The sequence below is a fragment of the Zea mays genome, chromosome 9 (genome assembly GCF_902167145.1).
Source record: "Zea mays cultivar B73 chromosome 9, Zm-B73-REFERENCE-NAM-5.0, whole genome shotgun sequence".
NCBI classification, from domain to species: Eukaryota; Viridiplantae; Streptophyta; class Magnoliopsida; order Poales; family Poaceae; genus Zea; species Zea mays.
In genome coordinates this window covers 76,098,786-76,120,783 of record NC_050104.1, presented here as the reverse complement: position 1 = coordinate 76,120,783, position 21,998 = coordinate 76,098,786, and the positions used below count along the sequence as shown (strand labels likewise).

Below are 21,998 nucleotides of genomic sequence, written 5' to 3'. Positions count from 1 at the left end.
ATAAATAGGTGAACAGTAACCCCATACTGTTCACACTGACTTGTATTCCCTCCCACGTCAAGCCTGGATTTTTACCTTCTGTCAAGCCGAAGGTACTAATGTAACTTGATATTGTTCATGTTTATTTATAATAATATAATAAAAATGTGCTGATGACGTCATATGATTATTCATGTTATTTTTCATTTCATATGCTTCTACTTTCATTATTATATGCTGAGATGATGAAGGTACGTCCTTCGTCTGAAGATCAATATATCCTAAAGGAGATAATGCTTCGAAGGACGAAGGTCTTTAACCATTAACATTTTGTGTTGCCTTGTCCTTAACTCGTAGCATTTGAGAACAAGTCCCCAACATTGGTGCCCACCTCCGGTGAACTCACTTCCACAATTGAGTTGATGGCTTCGTTCAGCAACCAAGTTGTAGCACCTTCGGCTACGAAGCTGGTGCTCCCAATCATGGGTGGTTCAGGTTCAGAGCTAGCCAACAAGAAACAAAAGAAGGAAGCGCAAAGAAGAGTGCAACATGTTGGGGTGCAAGGACCCTTCGTCAGGTCCAAGTGGTCCCATATCCCAATCACCTTCTCCCAGGAGGACCTTCAGCTAAAAGACTATCCTCACAATGATGCTATGGTCATATCTTGTGTCATCAAGGGATTTCTGGTTCACAATGTTCTGGTTGACACAAGCAGTGCAGCGGACATTATATTTGCAAAGGCCTTCAAGCAGATGCAAGAACCAGAGGACAAGATTCATGATGCTACACACCCTCTCTGTGGCTTCGGAGGACGGCAGATTGTGGCACTTGGCAAAATCACAATGTCAGTTACCTTCGGTTATGTTCACAACCAAAGAACTGAGCAAGTTGTTTTTGACATTGTTGATATGGAATACCCGTACAATGCGATCATTGGTCAAGGAACACTTAATGCCTTCGAAGCAATACTTCATCCAACATACTTGTGCATGAAGATACCTTTGGATCAAGGGCCCATTGCCATTCATGGAAGTCAAGAAGCTGCCAGAAGGGGTGAAGGGAGTTGGACAGATTCAAAGGCAATCCACAACATAGACAGAGCCGAAGCTTGTCAACAATACAAGCACAAAAGAGAGAAGGCTGCTTCGGCAGATCAGCCAAAGCCTATGCTCCTATGTGAAGATATAGCAGATCAAAGGGTACTGATAGGATCTCAGCTATCTGATGAGCAAGAAAAAACTTTGATAAGGTTTTTGTTCAACAACAAAGATGTCTTCGCTTGGATAGCCAATGATCTTTGTGGTGTCAACAGAGATGTTATCGAGCATTCGCTTAATGTGGACCCATCTTTCAGGCCAAGGAAGCAAAGACTTCAGAAGATGTCTGATGATAAAGCTGAAGGTGCTCGGAACGAAGTAAAGATACTTCTCAGTGCTGGTGTTATCAGAGAAGTAACATATCCACAATGGCTAGCCAACACTGTTATGGTGAAGAAGGCTAATGGCAAATGGAGAATGTGTATTGATTTCACAGATCTCAACAAAGGATGTCCAAAGGACGAGTTTCCATTACCAAGAATAGACTCCCTTGTAGATGTAGCAGCTTCTTCGAAGCTCATGAGTTTATTGGACTGCTACTCAGGCTATCATCAAATCTGGATGAAGAAGGAAGATGAGCCAAAGACTAGCTTCATAACTCCCAGTGGTACTTATGTTACCTTCAGATGCCTGAGGGGCTTAAGAATGCTGGAGGAAGCTTCAGCAGAATGATAGCCAAGGTCCTTCATTCTCAAATAGGTAGGAATGTGCTGACTTATTGTAATGCCCAAATTTTGTGTAAGAGAAAAATAACAAGATAAATAAATAAGTATACTTATATGTTAGTGTTGTGGGAAGTATTTGATTTTTTTTGTGTGTACTCAATTAAGGAAAAGAAAGATAAGGGGGTAGAATTTGTAACATCCCAAAATCATAAATTTGGGTTTAGGAATTTTTTTTTTAAAAAAGGATTAAATTGTCTCCTAACAAAGAATTATACATTGGAAGTTACCTTTCCTACAAAAAATGATAATGTTAAAATCTTGAATTTAAACTAGAATGACAAACAAAAAGATAAGTAGAAAGATCATTAATTATCTATTCTATGATCTATGTAAATAAGAACATTTACGTTAAACTATTTCATAATAGAGATTTTACAATAGGGAATATTTATTACAAGTAAGTAAGTAATAACTAATGAATCTTTGAATGAGCTCTTAATTATACCTTACATTTAAAGAGTGATAGTTTTTGCAACAAAAGTTTTATATGTCTGTTCTACATTTAAAGCATTTTTCATAAATAAATAATTAATATATAAAGTAAATAGGGCTTGCATCCCACGCTGGGTAATTTTGAATTGTTGTATCTTGCATGTAAATTGAAATTGAGTTATGCATTTGGAACTCAAAAATAGAACACAAGAAAAGAAAAATCTAACTGCAGTAGCTACCCTATTCGGCCCACTGCCCATTTCCCTCTGCGCGGCCCAACTGGTGTTTCCCACGCGTTTTTGCGCTGAGTCACCGTCGTGTGGGGCCCACTGGCCAAGAAGATATCGCGCACACACCTTGGACACCTACGGGTGGGCCCGATTTGTCACCCTTGGTTCATCTCTGCGCGTTCCCTTTTTGTGCCACTGCTAGATGGGGCCCAGATGGCGGTCAAAGGACCAATTTCTCTCACGTTTGCCTGTCACCGACGCGTGGGCCCTCTCCGCAGACCGTTTGTTCCCAACAGAATCACGCATATCTCCTTCGCGCTGCCGCGGACTCCGCCGCGATTCCTGCCGGCAAGTTGTCGGCTGACTGCGGCTCTCGCCCCTATATATGAAGCCCTCCGTGGGGATCTCCTGGTATCAACCACGTGTGCATCCTCATCACGACTCGACCGTGAGTCACCGCGACCGCGAGCGTCTTCTGGTTGATTAGCTCAATGCCAGGGGGCTCCTCCTTGCTTCTCCGGTCCACTAGTTGGGTGTATCACGTGCAGGCAGCTGGGTCGCAAGTCTTCAAAGCATCGCTTGGCGAGGAGGTCTCCGGGGTGAACAGAAATCGCTCACCGCGGTGTGCATCGGTCTCACACTCGTGCCTTGTTGTGGATCTGTCGCTGCGCGTCGTCTCTGTAAGTATGAGTCGTCCCTGCCTACTCACCACCGCCTGGTTAAGATTTTGTCCATGAATAACCTAAGCTTCACGGTCGAGTGTGCTCCTACGCATTGGTTGCCGTGGGCTTCTTCCCTGTTGCTGGACTGCTACAGCGACATCGTGCGCAGCGAGCTCCACCTCCCACGCCAAGCCCCTGCGCAATGTCGTTGAACTCTGCCTTGTCGATGCCACACGGATCTTGACCTCACCGGCGTGCCCCAGAACACGTTAAAAGGGTGGCCAGCCATGGCAACCACCATCGGGCTCTGGGCGTCGCCACCCTGGGTGCTCACGCCACCACAGTTCGTCTTGGGGAAGAAGAAGCTCGTGAACCGCATGCTCGGTGATGAACGGCTGTGGTGGGTGATGGGCTCGTGGCCATAGATCAGCTAGTGGACGGCTTCGATTAAATCGCTTGGTACCCCTTTGATTCATCAAATCATGGCCATAGATTGTGAGATAAACGGTGGATCCGGTTTCATTAACTCGGGGCCAACAGATCTTGATCCAATGCCCCTGGTTACCTACCGATTCAACTTCTAATCTGGGCACTTGATGAGTGATCCAGCGGCTCAGATCGTCCAATACCCCTTCGCCGTGGGTTTGTTGCATAAGAGCCCCTGCTCTTTATACGAATTAACCCGCCGTCCGTGGGCGATGATCATTGAGTCTAGGGAATTGTTACAGATTGGACCCTGAGTTTTGTATTATTTGGTGCCCAGTCCAGAACACTTAGGATATTCAGGGATTAATAAAGAAACAGGTTTTTAGTATGAAAATAATTCCATAAACTTGCATAATTCATAGTTAATTCATTTTAACTCCAAATTGAGTCATTCCAGTTGCAATAATTTTGTATTAATATTGTCTATCAACTAGTAACACTATTTAGCCATGAAACTTAAATTAAAATTGTTCATTTGGATTAATCTATTCTAAGCACTAAATAATTTCGGAAATTCATAACTTAATAACCGTAGCTCCGAGTTTAGTGGTTCTTATTTCTACGATCTCGTAGCGACGCGTAGATTATTATTACACAATTTGTACTTATGTTTGGTGTAATGTTAATTTTGCCTATACAATGTTTGTTTGTATTGTTACGACTAGCGTGAGGTCACGAGTCATCTGAAGATCATCCTGGTACCTGGAATCTCAAGTCCCAGGCAAGTTGTGCCCTTGATCACTTCTTTTTACCCATCCATGTTCTGATTAATCATAATGATCTGCATAGGTTAATTTTGATGGGACCCAATAGGTTACCCTAGTTTGATTATCTTTATACCTTGTTACCACTGAACTTTTTGGGTAGTACTTGCTAGTGCTTTATGTGGTTTTGGGTATGAAGATACATTATTCATGATCACACTTTTATTATCTGTTTATTATCACTGTTCATGATAAGATCATTATGTTAATTGGAACATGGAGCGACCACCCGGGAAAACAGTGCTACCACAAGGGTTTAATGGGACGCCCTTGGCTGATTAACTAGGAAAGCTAGTGGAGGACTACCTTACCCGAAAGGGGCAAGGGCAGTAGGTTAGTGGTGAGTGTAGGGAGGCCCTCGGGAGGATTTTTCTGCGATGGCGGTCCTGCAAGGGATTCCTGCATTGGAGCTTCCTATAAACTGTAGCGGGTTTTCTGAAGCTAGTGGAACTTTGTAAAGGCCTCATAGTGTTACCCTGCCTCGCCTCCTCGGTAGAGGTGTATGGGAAGTCGCGATCCCTTGGCAGATGGGTAACATGACTTGTGGGTAAAGATGCGCAACCTCTGCAGAGTGTAAAACTGGTATACTAGCCGTGCTCACGGTCAAGAGCAGCTCGGACCCTCACATGATTAATTTATGGAACTAAATTCAAATTGTCATATGCATTGCATCGCAGGTGATGTTATTACTTTTCTTAATTGGGTTGGTATTTACTTATACTTAGTAATTGCTAATAAAATTTTGACCAACTTTAAAAGCAATGCTCAGCTCTAACCATCCTCTTTGGTAAGCCTTACACTTCACGTGAGCTCCCACCTTTGGCGAGTTCATGTACATTATTCCCCACAACTTGTTGAGCGATGAACGTATGTGAGCTCACTATTGCTGTCTCACACCCCCCCCACAGGTCAAGAACAGGTACCACAGGATGAGGCGCGTGGAGGATGCTGCGATGTGTTCGTGAGAGGTCTAGGTCGTCGTCTCCCAGTCAACTTTGGGTTGCTGGACCGTTGTCTCCTTATATGTAATTATTTATTTATTTTGTATAGAACTCCTGTTATGTAGTAAAGATGTGACATTCGATCCTGTGCCACTATGCATCATATGTGTGAGACTTGGTCCCAGCACACCTGGTGTTTATGTTCGCGCCCGGGTTTTGGACCCCTAAAATCCGGGTGTGACAGAAGTGGTATCAGAGGAATGTTGACTGTAGGACGAAACCTAGATAGAACTGGACAACCATTGTCTACTTACATTTGCTACTCTGATTCTTTTCTAAACTTTTCTTAATCTTTTCTCATCTATTTCCGCTTACTCTGATTATTCTTACCTTTTCCTTCTAAAGACAAATGTGGATTTCACACTTTGAAATCCTGTGCCTAAAGTGACTTTGAGACTAGGAGACATAATCTTAGGAACAAAAATAAAACTATTTTTTATCTATATGCTTGAATGCTTGTTCTTATGATACTTGTCTGATTTGGATCTTTGATTGAGTGTGATGAGTTGTGGAGTAATGTCCACAATTACATCTACAAATACATATAGGCATAAATATAAATGAATAAAATTCATGAGATAACTAAAAAAGTGTATCTATTTCATATAGATCCATCTTATCTTAAAAGATTCCCTCTTATCTTAATAGATCCATCTTATCTTAAAAAAATTTCTATCTTATCCTAATAGATTCATCTTATCCTAACCACTTTACTTATCTCATCCTAAAGTAACAACCATGATCTAATTAAGAAGGTCTTATCTAGTCTATCTAGTCATAACAATCTAACCTAGATCTGATCTAGTGTGATAGAATAATCTAACCTAATGAAGGCTAACCTTAAGTTGAGCTAATCTAGAGTAAGTTACTTAATGCTGGTACAAAAGATAAGGCCATAACCCCCATGCACTTGTAACTAAACTAGTGCCTTAGACCAACTCAGTCACATGCATGAGATCTGACCTAACCAATAGAGACATGATGGATTGCATAATCTATCAACTTCGACCTAACATCAAACAAACTTTTGACCTACATCATGTAGTCTATCTCATTCATATCTTGATCCTATTCCTCAACCCCGATGATACACACTAACCTCGAATCAATGAGACCAAGACCAGAGAAGAGAAGATCGACCTCGACAAGGAAGGATAAAACAGTCAAAGTGAATCTCGAGATGAATCAAGACTTAAACATTGCTGGTGAAGTCTTTTCCTTGTCATAATCTTTCTTACCTCAACCTGTCCAGCTTATACCCTATATAACAGGTAACTAGATACCTAGGCTCTCCTAATCAACCCCTATTGACTATAAAAAAAATGAGACTCCGGATTTTTGAACCAACTATAGACTAAAAGCGGAATTACAAACCAATTCTTTTGTATCCCTTTTCCTACAAATCTCGAGGACGAGATTTCTGTTAAGGGGGGTAGGATTTGTAATGCCCAAATTTTGTGTAAGAGAAAAATAACAAGATAAATAAATAAGTATACTTATATGTTAGTGTTGTGGGAAGTATTTGATTTTTTTTTTGTGTGTACTCAATTAAGGAAAAGAAAGATAAGGGGGTAGAATTTGTAACATCCCAAAATCATAAATTTGGGTTTAGGAATTTTTTTTTAAAAAAGGATTAAATTGTCTCCTAACAAAGAATTATACATTGGAAGTTACCTTTCCTACAAAAAATGATAATGTTAAAATCTTGAATTTAAACTAGAATGACAAACAAAAAGATAAGTAGAAAGATCATTAATTATCTATTCTATGATCTATGTAAATAAGAACATTTACGTTAAACTATTTCATAATAGAGATTTTACAATAGGGAATATTTATTACAAGTAAGTAAGTAATAACTAATGAATCTTTGAATGAGCTCTTAATTATACCTTACATTTAAAGAGTGATAGTTTTTGCAACAAAAGTTTTATATGTGTGTTCTACATTTAAAGCATTTTTCATAAATAAATAATTAATATATAAAGTAAATAGGGCTTGCATCCCACGCTGGGTAATTTTGAATTGTTGTATCTTGCATGTAAATTGAAATTGAGTTATGCATTTGGAACTCAAAAATAGAACACAAGAAAAGAAAAATCTAACTGCAGTAGCTACCCTATTCGGCCCACTGCCCATTTCCCTCTGCGCGGTCCAACTGGTGTTTCCCACGCGTTTTTGCGCTGAGTCACCGTCGTGTGGGGCCCACTGGCCAAGAAGATATCGCGCACGCACCTTGGACACCTACGGGTGGGCCCGATTTGTCACCCTTGGTTCATCTCTGCGCGTTCCCTTTTTGTGCCACTGCTGGATGGGGCCCAGATGGCGGTCAAAGGACCAATTCCTCTCACGTTTGCCAGTCACCGACGCGTGGGCCCTCTCCGCAGACCGTTTGTTCCCAACAGAATCACGCATATCTCCTTCGCGCTGCCGTGGACTCCGCCGCGATTCCTGCCGGCAAGTTGTCGGCTGACTGCGGCTCTCGCCCTATATATGAAGCCCTCCGTGGGGATCTCCTGGTATCAACCACGTGTGCATCCTCATCACGACTCGACCGTGAGTCACCGCGACCGCGAGCGTCTTCTGGTTGATTAGCTCAATGCCGGGGGGGGCTCCTCCTTGCTTCTCCGGTCCACTAGTTGGGTGTATCACGTGCAGGCAGCTGGGTCGCAAGTCTTCAAAGCATCGCTTGGCGAGGAGGTCTCCGGGGTGAACAGAAATCGCTCACCGCGGTGTGCATCGGTCTCACACTCGTGCCTTGTTGTGGATCTGTCGCTGCGCGTCGTCTCTGTAAGTATGAGTCGTCCCTGCCTACTCACCACCGCCTGGTTAAGATTTTGTCCATGAATAACCTAAGCTTCGCGGTCGAGTGTGCTCCTACGCATTGGTTGCCGTGGGCTTCTTCCCTGTTGCCGGACTGCTACAGCGACATCGTGCGCAGCGAGCTCCACCTCCCACGCCAAGCCCCTGCGCAATGTCGTTGAACTCCGCCTTGTCGATGCCACACGGATCTTGACCTCACCGGCGTGCCCCAGAACACGTTAAAAGGGTGGCCAGCCATGGCAACCACCATCGGGCTCTGGGCGTCGCCACCCTGGGTGCTCACGCCACCACAGTTCGTCTTGGGGAAGAAGAAGCTCGTGAACCGCATGCTCGGTGATGAACGGCTGTGGTGGGTGATGGGCTCGTGGCCATAGATCAGCTAGTGGACGGCTTCGATTAAATCGCTTGGTACCCCTTTGATTCATCAAATCATGGCCATAGATTGTGAGATAAACGGTGGATCCGGTTTCATTAACTCGGGGCCAACAGATCTTGATCCAATGCCCCTGGTTACCTACCGATTCAACTTCTAATCTGGGCACTTGATGAGTGATCCAGCGGCTCAGATCGTCCAATACCCCTTCGCCGTGGGTTTGTTGCATAAGAGCCCCTGCTCTTTATACGAATTAACCCGCCGTCCGTGGGCGATGATCATTGAGTCTAGGGAATTGTTACAGATTGGACCCTGAGTTTTGTATTATTTGGTGCCCAGTCCAGAACACTTAGGATATTCAGGGATTAATAAAGAAACAGGTTTTTAGTATGAAAATAATTCCATAAACTTGCATAATTCATAGTTAATTCATTTTAACTCCAAATTGAGTCATTCCAGTTGCAATAATTTTGTATTAATATTGTCTATCAACTAGTAACACTATTTAGCCATGAAACTTAAATTAAAATTGTTCATTTGGATTAATCTATTCTAAGCACTAAATAATTTCGGAAATTCATAACTTAATAACCGTAGCTCCGAGTTTAGTGGTTCTTATTTCTACGATCTCGTAGCGACGCGTAGATTATTATTACACAATTTGTACTTATGTTTGGTGTAATGTTAATTTTGCCTATACAATGTTTGTTTGTATTGTTACGACTAGCTTGAGGTCACGAGTCATCTGAAGATCATCCTGGTACCTGGAATCTCAAGTCCCAGGCAAGTTGTGCCCTTGATCACTTCTTTTTACCCATCCATGTTCTGATTAATCATAATGATCTGCATAGGTTAATTTTGATGGGACCCAATAGGTTACCCTAGTTTGATTATCTTTATACCTTGTTACCACTGAACTTTTTGGGTAGTACTTGCTAGTGCTTTATGTGGTTTTGGGTATGAAGATACATTATTCATGATCACACTTTTATTATCTGTTTATTATCACTGTTCATGATAAGATCATTATGTTAATTGGAACATGGAGCGACCACCCGGGAAAACAGTGCTACCACAAGGGTTTAATGGGACGCCCTTGGCTGATTAACTAGGAAAGCTAGTGGAGGACTACCTTACCCGAAAGGGGCAAGGGCAGTAGGTTAGTGGTGAGTGTAGGGAGGCCCTCGGGAGGATTTTGCTGCGATGGCGGTCCTGCAAGGGATTCCTGCATTGGAGCTTCCTATAAACTGTAGCGGGTTTTCTGAAGCTAGTGGAACTTTGTAAAGGCCTCATAGTGTTACCCTGCCTCGCCTCCTCGGTAGAGGTGTATGGGAAGTCGCAATCCCTTGGCAGATGGGTAACATGACTTGTGGGTAAAGATGCGCAACCTCTGCAGAGTGTAAAACTGGTATACTAGCCGTGCTCACGGTCAAGAGCAGCTCGGACCCTCACATGATTAATTTATGGAACTAAATTCAAATTGTCATATGCATTGCATCGCAGGTGATGTTATTACTTTTCTTAATTGGGTTGGTATTTACTTATACTTAGTAATTGCTAATAAAATTTTGACCAACTTTAAAAGCAATGCTCAGCTCTAACCATCCTCTTTGGTAAGCCTTACACTTCACGTGAGCTCCCACCTTTGGCGAGTTCATGCACATTATTCCCCACAACTTGTTGAGCGATGAACGTATGTGAGCTCACTCTTGCTGTCTCACACCCCCCCACAGGTCAAGAACAGGTACCACAGGATGAGGCGCGTGGAGGATGCTGCGATGTGTTCGTGAGAGGTCTAGGTCGTCGTCTCCCAGTCAACTTTGGGTTGCTGGATCGTTGTCTCCTTATATGTAATTATTTATTTATTTTGTATAGAACTCCTGTTATGTAGTAAAGATGTGACATTCGATCCTGTGCCACTATGCATCATATGTGTGAGACTTGGTCCCAGCACACCTGGTGTTTATGTTCGCGCCCGGGTTTTGGACCCCTAAAATCCGGGTGTGACACTTATGTTGATGACATTATAGTAAAAAGCACAAAGCAAGAAATTCACATTGCTGACTTGCAAGAAACATTTGCCAACTTTAGGCAAGATGGTTTGAAATTAAATCCAGAAAAGTGTGTTTTTGGAGTGAAGAAGGGCAAGTTCCTTGGTTGTCTAGTATCAACGAAGGGAATCGAAGCTAATCCGAATAAGATCGAAGCTATCCTTCGGATGGAGCCGCCAAATACGAAGAAAGGAGCCCAACGGTTGGCAGGAAGGTTGGCATCGTTAAATAGATTCATATCCAGATCAGCAGAAAGGAATTTATCATTCTTTGAAATATTGAAGTCAGCCGAAGTTTTCCAATGGGGTCTGGCTCAGCAAAGGGCTTTTGAAGAGTTAAAGCAATACTTGATCAACTTGACAACACTAACTCCACCTTCGCCAGGGGCTCCATTGCTCTTATATGTAGCAGCCTCTCACTCTGCAGTCAATGCGGCGCTTGTACAGGAGAAGCAAGATGGCGAGGTCAAAAAACAAGCACCAGTATATTTTGTCTCCGAAGTTCTAAGCTTATCAAAGAAAAATTATACAGAGTTGGAAAAGGTGTTATATGTTGTATTGATGGCCTCAAGGAAGCTTCGGCATTATTTCCAAGCATATCATATAATTGTTCCTTTGTCACAACCTCTGAAGGACATAATGAGGAATAGAGAAGCTACTGGGAGGATTGGAAAATGGGCTGTTGAGCTCAATGAATTCTCTATTGATTATGTACACAAATCCTCAATTCAGTCCCAGGCGTTAGCGGATTTCATCGCTGATTGGACGCCAGGGGCTCAGGAAGAAGTAACTAAAGACGCTGAAGCCTGGACAATTTTCTGTGACGGTTCTTGGGGAACCTTCGGCGCAGGAGCCGTTGCTGTTCTAGTAGCGCCCTCTAAAGTTAGAACATGCTATGCAACAAGACTGAACTTTAGTTGTACAAATAACATTGCTGAATACGAAGCCATTCTGTTGGGGCTTCGGAAGCTAAAGGTAATGGGAGTAAGAAGGGCGATCCTTAAAACTGACTCCCAAGTCATCTCTGGCCATGTAGATAAAAGCAGCAAGGCAAGGGACCCGAAGCTTGAAAAATATTTGGACACAGTCCGAAGGCTGGAGGCTTCTTTCGAAGGTTTTTCTGTAAAAAATATTCCAAGAGGGGAAAATGAGCATGCAGACCTACTGGCCAAGTCAGCAGCACAGGGGCTCCCTCTACCTTTAGAAGTATTCTTTGAGACAATAAAAGCACCTTCGGTTGAACTTATGGAGAGAGCAGTCCTCACAATAACACCTGTACATAGTGAAGATTGGAGGACTGAAATCATATCCTTCCTCCAAGGCAATTGTCTTTCGGATGACGAAGTTTATAATAAAAGAATGGAAGCAAGGACAAGACCATACATCATAATAGAAGGGGAGCTATACAAACATGGAGTTTGCTCCCCACTTCTCAAGTGTTTATCCAGAACCGAAGGTATAGAGTTAATGAAAGAGATACATGCAGGTTTGTGTGGATCTCACATCAGGTCCAGTCCTTTGCTAGGAATGGTTTTTAGACAAGGGTTTTATTGGCCGAAGGCAGCTTCGAATGCAGTAGATCTGGTTCAAAAGTGTGAAAACTGTCAAAAATGTGCAAGAGATCAGAAACAACCTTCGTCGTTAACTCAGCTAATACAGCCAACCTGGCCATTGCAAAGATGGGGCCTAGATTTGTTGGGTCCACTCCCACTAGCACAAGGCAACTTGAAGTATGTTGTAGTGGCAGTAGAATATTTTTCGAAGTGGATTGAGGCGAAACCCTTGGCTACAATAACTTCAGTTACCGTCCAAAAATTCTTCTGGTAGAATATTGTTTGTCGCTTCGGTGTGCCGAAGGCAATAACCGTGGACAATGGTACGCAATTTGAGGCCAAAGCATTCAAAGATTTTTGTGACCAAATTGGTACGAAGATCCACTTTGCATCAGTTAGGCATCCAGAATCCAATGCCTGGTAGAAAGAGAGAATGGAATTATAATGACAGGAATAATGAAGCTAATCTTCAATCAGCCCAGAGGAAAGTGGCCAGACGAACTAATTAAAGTGGTGTGGAGCCACAACACAACTACGTCAAGGTCAACAGGATTTACACCCTTCAAGCTCCTATTTGGTGATGAAGCAATAACTCCAGAAGAAGCAAAGACAGGGTCAATAAGAACAATAGCTTCGGCAGAAGACGAAGTTGATTATCAAGTAACAAAAGATACTATAGAGGGGACTAGACTTCAGGCAATAGAGCACATCAATAAATGTCAGACCGAAACAGTAAAATGGCGTGACAGAAAAGTTTGGTTGAAAAATATCAAGCCAGGGCATCTGGTGCTTTGGAAAGTCGCTAACCCAGACACAGTGGGCAAGTTGCAACTGAAGTGTGAAGGTCCTTTTCTAGTAGTATCTTCATCGAGGCCCGGTTCTTATAGATTGAAGGATATTGACGGCAACGACATACCCAGATCTTGGAATGCGGATGAGCTTCGGCGATACTATGTGTAATATGTTGTATTCTTTTTTCATTTTTTCCTATGGCACCCTTTTCCTTCCAAGAGGGGAGAAAGGTTTTTAATGGGGCCATAGCTTATAATTTTTCATTCTTATTTAGCCCTACGAGGACCAAATCCTCCAAAAGATGTAATATGTAAAATCTGAGCATGCACCATCGAGTGCAAAAAGAAAAACAGGGAGAAGCTCAAAATACGTCCCCAAGGAGATGCAGAGCATGACGAAGCTACAAAAAGTCGTTCCTAAGGGAGCGCAGTGTAAGTTTTCTGCTCAAAAGTCGTTCCTAAGGGAATGCAGAGCCAAGAGCATGAGTGCATGACGAAGCTACAAAAAGTCATTCCTAAGGGAGCACAGTGTAAGTTTTCTGCTCAAAAGTCGTTCCTAAGGGAATGCAGAGCCAAATACCACCGAAATATAAGGTGAAGAAGTTCAAAATTCCTGAGGGGATGCAGAACTTATACCATCGAAATAGAAGGTGAAGAAGCTCAAAAGTCGTTCCTAAGGGGATGCAGAGCTTAAGACTCAAAAGCCGTTCCTAAGGGGATGCAGAGTCTGGGTGTGGCTTCGTGTGTGTGTTTAGACATTCATTTGCACGTTACATTACATCATTCATTGCATTCATACACATTCATGCAGACATTCGTAGGATCATCATAATCATAACATAAAGCACAAACAGATACTTCAGTTTTGACAACAATGCTCCAATGAGCATGAAGAAGCAAAGATATGCTTCGTTGTGAACGAAAAGAAGGGAAGGTGTTTTTTGCCTTCGGCTCAAAATGTACAAGTTTCGTCCACAACAAAGCAATTTATACATGGATGGAAAGGTAAAAATATATTACAAGGTATGGACAAATATATAGAGTAATGCTTAATTCTCGATTACAATGTTTTTTACAAGGATAATACAAATACTTCTAAAGAGCTATGCAGGCAGGCCTAAAAAACAGCTTCAGCGACCTTCAGAATTTGCTCCGGTTTATTAATATTCGTCATCATCATCCTACATACAACAAAGCCGTATAAGGTAAAAGGTAATCATAAGAAAAGGTAAGCAACAGGTATAAGTTTCATACCGGATTAAGTAAGCTTTGGGCCTCGTCACCAGCCAAATCCCGACCACCCTTCGCCCAAATTTGTGTTATAAATCTAATTCCTATGCTTCGGGCTTCGCTAGGAATATCAACCAAATCTGTCAAAGATAGGCTGAAGGTAGGTCTGTTCACTCTCTTCGCATGTGTACAACCAGCTTTCAGAAATGTTGCAGCTGTACCACGAGAAGCTAGCAGGGCACAAAAGTCACCATGCCCCGCTATTACTTCGTTGAGCGCCTCAACTTCGCCTTCAATATGTTTGAAGGTGCTGGATATGTTTTCGGCCGAAGGAGTAAACTTTTCAGCGCTGGCCCCAACCGAGTTAAAAACTTTTTCAGTCGCTGCACGCAGCGGCTACCAAAATCTAGACATATGTCCCGAAGTTCTTTCAAAGATTGCTTCAGCTTCATATTTTCAACAGCTTCAGCTTCGTATTTTGTCTGCAAATTTTTTCTTTCTTGTTCAAAGCTCTCTGATTTTTGGAGAAGCTCCCTATTTAATCTAGCATTTTCGGTTTGCGCTTGTGCAAGGGAGCCTTCCATTGCTTGAAGTATGAAATCTTTCTTTTCAAGAGTAGCTTCGTATTCTTTAATCTTGTTCTCTAAACCCTCGATTATAATTTCGTTCTTTTTATCCTTGAGGTCTTGCATTTGCAGCGCTTTGCTCAGCAGCATACTCTGTACAAGTAGACCTTCATCAGCAAACTTGCTTCGTCACAAAAACAAAAAGTAAAATTTTGTTTCGTCACAAGAATATTACCTTGAAATTGGAATAAAACAAACTACCGACGATATGTTGATGTCGATAGCTGCTAATATCGACTTCGAGCTTCGGAAAACCGACACTCTTCGATAGAGTGCCGATTACCTTCGCCCCGGTATGGTCGCGAACGCATCCCAAGGCCTCTTCATCGATCTCGCCAAAGAGCATGGCTCCTGGCTGGTAGCCACAGGAAATGTCGTATTCCTGTAACTCCTTCTTTTTGGCCTCAGATAGTTCTTGTCTGATCAGGTTTCAAAGCTCGAAATCTTTTTCTTCCGGAGCAGCATCGACAATTTTCTTTCCTTTGTTAGGCACTGGGGCCATGACCTGTTCCACAGCTGTAACTGTTTCTTCTGTAGGCATATCCAATAGCAATTTATCAATCTCAGATAATGTGCTTTCCAAGTTGGCAGCTTCGGCCGATATGTTTGCTTTGGCGGTGGCCTTGGCGCTTACAACAGGTGCTATCTTAGATGTCGAGGCCGATGGTGGCGTCTTTTCAATGGCTTGCATTACGCTACCAATATTTCGCTTCTTCAGCCCATCCGCCTTCTTTGTGGCTGAAGGTTCTTCTTTCTTATGAAAAAGCTTCATTAGTTCCGGTTCCAGAGGGCTTAGCAGCTTGATAGGTAGAGATTCAGTCATTACCTTTAAAATTTCTGCCACTTCGGCAGCTGGAGGTGTTGAGGGAGTCTCCTTTTCCTCTTTAGTCACCTTCGGCTCTAGGGATTTAGCTTTTCTTTTCTTTAAAGCTGCCACCTTCGGCTCGGGACTGGTTTTTCTCTTCTTTAAGATCTTCTCATCTTCTTTCACCATTCTGCCAGCTTGTCTGCTCAGAACGCTAACAACCCTTTTTCTTTTTGCCCCTTCGGCACCCTTGTTGAGCCGCTCATAATCAGGGTATTCAAATTTTAGTGCGTCCATTACACGGTTTAACCTTCGTTTTGACCGGGTGCCGAAGGCTGCTGTCATTAATTGGTCTTCCTTTTTAGTGTAGTTCCCCAAAATTTCATTGCTCATAGTTTCAATCATCTCCAGCCATTCTTGGCAAGGCTCTTTGAACTGTTTCTCAAACTTAAAACGATAAGGCAATCGAACAAGTTCATATTTTTTCTTTGTTCCTTTTAGCTTCGGCATGCCCCGATCACTTGATGTTGGAGATGTCCTGTTGGCCAGGTATTCTTGCACTAGGTCTCTGGTGCTGATTTGTTCATCCACCACCCTGATTTCTACTGCGGCCAGCTGGCATGCTGACCCTGGCTGCATATTGCACAAAAGTCTGGTCATTCCGAAGCTTAAAGACAACGGGCACATGACCATCGTCATCAGTTTCCCCCTCTTCTTCTCATCGGCCTTGATATAAAATCATTCACCCTTCCAGCCGGTTGGCCATTTGGTGCGATAACTAAGAACTGGAGCCTTCGTATCCTTGCGGTATGCAAAATTGTAGCAGCCAAAATTTTCATGAAGACCGTCTGCCCTGACCTTCGTCTGATAGTGTAATTTGTGCACTCGGAAGAATGCTTCGGCATCTGGGCTCATCCCTTGGCTTCGAAGGGCCCAGATGAAGACGTTGAGCCTAATAATGGCATTAGGGGTCAGCTGATGAAGATAAATTTCAAAAATTTTCAAGACTTCTCCTATCATCTCGTTCAGAGGGAACCGCAGTCCTGCTCTGAAAAAACTCTTGAAAACAACTACTTCATCATCTTTTGGCACTAGGGTGGTCTCTTCTCCGGCAAATCGGATCAGTTTCCTTTCAGCTTCTCCAAAGTAACCCAGCTTCATCATCATAGGCACGTCGACTTCAGACACAACAGATTTCTCAAAATCTAGGTGGCTGGGTTTTGATGGGATCAAAATGCTATAATCCTCCTCTTCTTCATCAACATTTTCTTCTTCAATGTTAGCTTGTTCAGCTTCAGCAGCAGGTGTGACTTCGTCAATGGTTCCCTCTGTCACAACTAGACCTGACTGTCTCATAACTTCGAAAATTGGAGCTGTCTCGGTGGCCTCGGTCTCCTCTCATTCACGAATCACCCTTGCAGTCGAGCGTACTCTGGCCATCTGATGGATTTTTTGCAGTTTTTACGAAGTTGATGTCTTTTGCAGTTTTGAAGAAGCTCTCTTTTTTGACGAAGTTAACTCAAAATGATGGTCCGCTCGAGAGTGCAGTGAAAAAGCTTTGACTATGGTTAAATTTTTTAACAGCACAACAATGCAATGGCAATGAATGTTATGGTAACTCTGCACCAACCCGTCTGTTTATATAGTGCTGCAGGTGGGAAGGTGAATCGTCAAACCGCCTGTACTCGCTGAACGGTGGACCACTCGGTGCTCAGAAGGTGAACCGCCAGATCGTCTGCATTCGCTGAACGGTGGACCACCTGACGACTGCAGTATTTTAATCGTTTCTTGGCAACGAGCTCAGGGAAGGTGTTTTTTGGACCTTCGGCATTCCGAAGCCTTTGAGATTTTTCATGGATCGAGCTCGTTACGAAAAACAATCTAGCATCGTGAAGGAGCTACTGTTGGGGGCCTTCTACAGCGCCGAAGGTCCTCTAAGCAAAAACACCTTCGGCAGAACGATATGCAAGCAGACATAACACGAAGGAATATGACGAAGCTACAACCCAGAGAGCTTTGGCATAATGACGCACCTTGAGACGAAGGGCGGCACCGACTTAAAGAGGAAAAGACCGTTCAGTCCCTGATAATTTGTATCATGTTTATAATTTGTTATCAAGGACATAAATGTAATTTCGGCCGGGCTGTGTCCCGTGCCTATAAATAGGTGAACAGTAACCCGTACTGTTCACGCTGACTTGTATTCACTTGCACGTCACGCCTAGATTTTTACCTTATGTCAAGCCGAAGGTACTAATGTAACTTGATATTGTTCATGTTTATTTATAATAATATAATAAAAATGTGTTGATGATGTCATATGATTATTCATGTTATTTTCCATTTCATATGCTTCTACTTTCATTATTATATGCTAAGATGATGAAGGTACGTCCTTCATGACCTTCGTATGAAGATCATTATATCCTAAACGAGATAATGCTTCGAAGGACGAAGGTCTTTAACCATTAACATTTTGTGTTGCCTTGTTCTTAACTCGTAGCATTTGAGAACAAGTCCCCAACATAGATAATTCATACACTCCAAAATAGTTATTTAAGGATATAATTCCTAGTGTATATCCTTTATTGAGAGATGATTCAAGTTAAATTCCTAGAGGGCACTTATAATCATATAGCTTTAACAAAGGGATAACTTATTTCACATAAGGATCCTTTTGATTTAATCTTTTATTAGAAACATTTTTTTTGAAGATGTAACTTCAAAGTTGAGAAAATTGTGATTAAAAGGTATTCCAATTCAAAGTATTGTAGAGAGTTTTACTAGATTCCCAAAATAGGATTTTGATGTGTTACAACCGCTCCCATCGTAGCTCGCGCTAACACCTAGCACCTCAAACGTTGTAGCGCTGCTTCTCCTCCTCTTCCATGGGCCGCGACTCCCTGCTCAACTGCTCTTCACCCCACCTGTTGACGCGCGCATGACGACTGCTGCTTGGCCACTCCCTCCCCCATGTCCCTGCTGTCACGCCGCCACCAGGATTATGGATTTAGGGTTGCCATAGGGACACTATCCTATCCTAGTATATATATACTAGGTGTGTGCCCGTGCGTTGCAACGGAAGTTAAAAATTAGTATACAAACATATAGATACAGAATGATATACAAAATATGTGTTTTTTAAAAAAGATATTGTATAACATGTGCAAAGCAAAGTTTTAGTTAGATTTACATACATCTTTTGATATGACATTGCTTAAGGAACTAATTCCAGGGAACATAGATCATTGCACCAATCTAAAGAAAAATGAGAAGGAAATACCTAGCTACATAACAGAAGTATTTACAAAATTGAATTTGTAGAATATAAAAGTATAATTTAACATATCAAGCAATATGGCATAGTTGATTGCGGCATGTTGCAAGCAGTGGTGAGCAGTGTGTGTTCACAAGATACTCAATACTCAAGTCAATTGTCATGACCAACAAAGGCATTGCTGCTCGGTGCATGTAGTCTCGTACAACTTTTAGACATAGTCCAAGGCACCTCACATGTGACATGCATGGTGAAATGCACAACAATGTGTTCATATAGACATTTTTCTTGTAAATCTCAACACAAATAAATTCTTGAGATCATTAAACTGAGCAGTACCTGCTTAAACCCATTACACTTAATTTTAACACCGAGGAGTAGCATAAGCACTCTTTAGTGGCTAATTTTAGCAATGAAACAAAAAGTGACATACCCTCAAGTTAATATGCCAAAATCTTGACAAATCCCAAATTCATAGCAACAATAACAAAAAATGATTAAATAAACAATCTCTGCAATTCTACAACAACAAAAAACAGCTGGTACGAAGCAGACGGATCGAGGTGAAGAAGCGATCGCAACACATAGAGAAAAATGATAAAACACCAAGACGAAAATCTTACCATCCATCAAAATTTCCTTGCCATGTATATAAGCAGCACCATCTCTATCATTGTTAGAACATCAAAACCAGAAGAAGACTACCCCAAAATATCATCAGCCTCCCTGCTATTTTGTGCCCATTCATCAGTAGGAGTCATTTCAAAATTTTGGTTCTAGTCTTTGACAGGATCACCCTCCACAGGAACCTGGTCTTATAGTGCATCTATCACCTTTCAAGGAGTTCCCTTTCTAGAAGTAACAACCTCAGACCATCTGCTTGCCCAAGTTATAGACACCAAAGTGCGCAGAAACCGGAGGTAGTGCAAAAGTTGGGGCACCAAAGAGACCATCAATTGGTTGGAGAAGACAAAGGAAGCAAAAAAAAGTTGAGAAAATAATGTTAATAGAAAAGATAGACAAATAGTTATAAATTTGATAGTAAATAGAGGATGGCAAAATGCACACTTGGGATTCAAACATCTGCCATTCAACCAGTACCAATAGTTCATAGGGTTCATCCGGGCACCCTCATTGTGATGAAAATCACATTCATTACCCTAATGGAAGAAATGGAGAGAAAGATTAGTTTCATATTTGGTTGGAAGGTCAAAAAGACAATAGCAGGGAAATCTGCATGATAGTATTGCAAATGGACTAACATTATGTAGTCTAATCAAGGCTAAAGTAGGCCAAAGCAGAGTTCATTCCCCACAACATCAAAGGGTCGAAAATAGAAACTCAAAAGATTGGTTAATCACACTAAATATGTAAAGATTTCTACTATATCACGAAACAATAAAATGACTAAACTACAGAACCTACTGTTAAACTGGCAGTATAGGATTGAACCATATCCAGCTTAGAAATGAATACTAAACTTATAGAGAACCATTGAAGACTGCAAAGGTCATGTTCATGACCTTGGCTCCGGTGTACACCTTTTCTAGGATTATCTTAGAGCCATACCAAATCCCCAACGAGTAGCCATAGAAGAGGAGCAGCATGACCGTGCCCATGCCAAGCCTGATGGCGAGCCCCTCTCGGACGTGGGACTTGTACACGCTCTTCAAGGACTTGTACACAACTTGCACTAAGGCACCTGGTCGAGGGCGGAGCTGGAGGCCAGCGCATGGAGCCACGACGCACTGTCGAAGAGAGCCGGGAGGGCGCGGCGAGCGTGAGAGCAGCGATGCCGAAGGTGGGAGGTGGGTCGGGCTTGAGGTGGCGGCATGCTAGTCGTGGGACTCGGCGCCCGTGGCACCACCATCGTCGCCCCCACCCTGAAGCGTGCAAAGGCGGAGATAGATGGAGGTAGATGGTGGGGGCGTGGACACCAGGGAGAGCCGGGATCGGGCTAGGTTTTTGCGTGTTGTTGAGGGAAAGACAAAGAGAGAGGGAGGCGTGATGATGAGATAGGTTGGGCAGTGTGTGCCTGTCGTTTGCTCCTGCTCGCTCCCTGCCGCCAATTGAATCTAGCTACCGCTGCAACATGCCTCCCCTCCCGCTCGCTGACCGTCGCTGAGTGGCTGGCCGTAACCGGCATGGAGGAAGACGACACAGGGGACAACAGGCTGGAGGTCGCCGGGAAATGGAAGAGGATGCCGATGCAGTGGGCGCGAGAGGCGAAGCGCAGCAGGGCTAGGTCCTAGGGCTGAAAGGGCGGCGCCTTACGGGGGAATTCGAGAGCGGGCATGGCATGCAATGGCGCCAAATTCAGGAGCGGTATGGACGGGTGCATGCGGGGGCTATGTTGAGGGGAAGTGGAGACGGAGCCACATGGCAGACTTTGATGGGGAGGCGAGGCGAGGGCATTGGTCGTGCAAGGCACCCACTTTGGTGTCTTAATAGTAGTAGGGATATATACACACACACGTGTATATATAATTTTGTCTGAAAATAAAGGGTATCTGACTGAATACCCTTGACTCAATGTGAGACATCTCTGGTCGGAGGGATCCTTTGAGCTAACTATATGTGGCTGATCTCTGTTAAGTCACACCTCTTGTCCCGAGTGGAGTTACCAAAAATTGTGTTTATCGGGGCCAAACTCTAGGGTGTACCTCCTGAAGGTGCCCTTTACGTGAGCGTGGATGGTCCGTGGTATAGAGCCAGACGGTTCATGACCTCGCTGTAGGAGTGTGTCTTCTCTACACTACGTTTTCTGGCAGCGTGGAACCCTATCTCGCCTATCGGGAGGAACCCAGTCGGGCAGGCCACCCGGTGCATCTTTAGACGACGTAGAGTCGTCTAGGGACTAAGAAAATAGGTCGAGAAAGACTAATACTAAAGCTAGATTACTGCTACTTGTGGGGCAAGAAAGTAAAGGAAATAAGATATTTTCTTGATACGAGGATTCCTCATTTAGCCAAGACCAAAGATTTTGTGGACCACGTATTCTCCTTGTCCTTAACCGGCACTATCAGATGCCCTTGTAGGCGACACGAAAACAATATATTTCTTAATAAGGAAAGAGTTACTCTAGATCTTTGTT

The 21,998-nt window shown here is 43.0% G+C and overlaps 1 long non-coding RNA gene across 1 annotated transcript; it reads right to left on the bottom strand.

Annotated features, from left to right (window-relative positions):
• Window positions 1-19,263: 19,263 nt before the first annotated feature.
• LOC103638438 (uncharacterized) lies at window positions 19,264-21,136 on the bottom strand. Its single transcript, XR_002265216.1, has 3 exons — window positions 20,474-21,136; window positions 19,973-20,064; window positions 19,264-19,780 (listed from the first exon to the last, which is right to left on the bottom strand). It is a non-coding gene; the product is annotated as an uncharacterized lncRNA (long non-coding RNA).
• Window positions 21,137-21,998: the final 862 nt, after the last annotated feature.